A 2,901-nucleotide genomic window follows, 5' to 3' on the forward strand; every position below is an offset into this window, starting at 1 on the left:
ATGAATGTTTACTGATTCTGACTCTGAGCCATTCAGGCAGAAAACTAAAGATGTTTTCTCTTTAAAATTCAGAACACACAAGAGACACACACACAAGTGCACCTAAAACTATTGAAACTTGAATAAAATAAAGTTCAATCATTCAGTTGTGTCCAACTCTTTGTGACCCCATGGCCTGCAACATGTCAGGCTTCCTTGTCCACCACCAACTGCTGGAGCTTGCTCAAACGCACGTCCAAGGAGTCAGTGATGCCATCCAACCACCTCATCCTCTGTCATCCCCTTCTCCTCCTGCCTTCAATCTTTCCCAGCATCAGGGTCTTATCCAATGAGTCAGTTCTTCACATCAGGTGGCCAAAATATTGGAGTTTCAGCTTCAGCATCAGTCTTTCCAATGACTATTTAAGACTGATTTCCTTTAGGATGGACTGGTTGGATCTCCTTACAGACCAGGGGACTCTCAAGAGTCTTCTCCAATACCACAGTTCAAAAGCATCAATTCTTTGGCACTCAGCTTTCTTTATAGTCCAACTCTCATACATGACTACTGGAAAAACCATAGCTTTGATTAGACAGACCTTTGTCCACAAAGTAATGTCTCTGCGCTTTAATATGCTGTCTAGGTTGGTCATAACTTTTCTTCCAAGCAGGAAGTGTCTTTTAATTTCATGGCTGCAGTCACCATCTGCAGTGATTTTGGAGCCTAAGAAAATAAAGTCTGTCACTGCTTCCATTGTTTCCCCATCTATTTGCCATGAAGCAATGGGACCAAATGCCATATTTGCTTTTTGAATGTTGAGTTTTAAGCCAGCTTTTTCACTCTCCTCTTTCAATTTCGTCAAGAGGATCTTTAGTTCCTCTTCACTTTCTGCCATAAGGGTGGTGTCATCTGCCTATCTGAGGTTATTAATATTTCTCCCAGCAATCTTGATTCCAGCTTGTGCTTCATCCAGCCTGGCATTTCGCATGGTGTACTCTGCATATAAGTTAAATAAGCAGGGTGACAATACACAGCCTTGATGTACTCCTTTCCCAATTTGAAACCAGTCTATTTTTCCATGTCCAGTTTTAACTGTTGCTTCTTGACCTGCACACAGATTTCTCAGGAGGCAGGTAAGGTGGTTGGGTATTCCCATCTCTTGAAGAATTTTCCACAGTTTGTTGTGAACTACACAGTCAAAGGCTTTGGTGTAATCAATAAAGCAGAAGCAGATGTTTTTCTGGAATTCTCTTGCTTTTTCTATAATCCAACAAATGTTGGCAATTTGATCTCTGGTTCCTCTGCCTTTTCTAAATCCAGCTTGAACATCTGGAAGTTAACAGTTCACATCAGTCACCTAGAGTCAGACATCCTTGAATGTGAAGTTAAGTGGGCCTTAGGAAGCATCACTACAAGCAAAGCTAGTGGAGGTGATGGAATTCCAGTTGAGCTATTTCAAATCCTAAAAGATGATGCTGCGAAAGTGCTACACTCAATATGCCAGCAAATTTGGAAAACTCTGCAGTGGCCACAGAACTAGTAAAGGTCAGTGTTCATTCCAATCCCAAAGAAAGGCAATGCCAAAGAATGTTCAAACTACTGCACAATTGCACTCATTTCACACATTAGTAAAGTAATGCTCAAAATTCTCCAAGCCAGGCTTTAACAGTATGTGGACCCTGAAACCTGAATACATCCTGTGGATTGTACAATGTCAATTTCCTGATTTGAAAGTTGTAAGTAATATAGTTATGGGAGATGTAACCATTAGGGAAAAGTAATTAAAAGGTATACATGGGATCTCTGCACATTTTGTTTGTCTGTTGTTACCTCCTATGAATCTATATAATTGTTTCAAAGTAAAAAGCCTTTTACAAAGTCAGGAAAAACAGTGGAGAATATAAACCAAAGAGACAACAAGAGAGAAATTAGTAAGACACTCATAATAGAAGACAAGGCAAAGACCAGGAAGATGGGAAAGGTGAGAGCAGTGGCAGGAAACCTCCAGGGATTGAAAAAGGCTGGATGAAGCCTGGTAGGAAACAAACACCTGTGAAACACTGATCCTAAAGCCTTAAATCTGAGGCCATTTTCTCTCACAGTCTAGAAATTTCTTGCCTGGTTATTATTCTATTCAGAAGACTGTCTCAAGACCCAGCCAGATCAATGGCTGCACATAGAAATAGGGAAATAGGAACACAGGATCAGAACCAGAGGGTGCACTGTGGAATGGAGAAGAAACAGAGGAAAGAACAGTGGCCACCAGAAAACATCCCCGAAGTGAATTATTCATCATGCTGCATGTGGTTTTACATGTGTCCCAGAGCTTGCTCTGAGGCAAATCTTGAACGGTGCATTTGGCTTTCAGGCAGATTGGTGATCATTTTCTTGTTTATTCAATCCACAGAAAGGTTAATTATGCTAGTGACTGTGGCTGGGAAACAATTCTTAGAAAATGCTTTGGTAACAACAGGTTGGCAGTGTATGAAAACCATCTGCTTCCCACAAATGTTAAGGTAAACTTTCAAACTTGTGGGGTTAGCAATTACAGATTGTATAGTAGTTTAGCACAGGGAAAATACATGCTGTGTTGATGTAGACTTTCTGGATCTTCTTGACACCCAGCCGAAAAGGAACACCCTGTTATAAGAAGGATGGTCTTTGAGCATTTCAAAACTTTGAGTAAGCCATCTTTGTTTGCACGTATTAAGGCTAACAGAACAAGAACATCACACAGGGGAATATAGTATTTATACTGAATGTCTCCTAAGTAAATTAAGCCTCTCTGGTTTGCTCTCGCCTTGACCCACTAATGGGAACAGGATCATAGATGGAAGATTTGTTTCTTATAAAAATATTCAGTTTATTCTACAAAGGAGCATAAAATGCTGCTCCTTTGACCCCGTGGCAGGAGCTGCTCT

Source organism: Dama dama, chromosome 20 (genome assembly GCF_033118175.1).
Source record: "Dama dama isolate Ldn47 chromosome 20, ASM3311817v1, whole genome shotgun sequence".
In the NCBI taxonomy this organism is placed as follows: domain Eukaryota; kingdom Metazoa; phylum Chordata; class Mammalia; order Artiodactyla; family Cervidae; genus Dama; species Dama dama.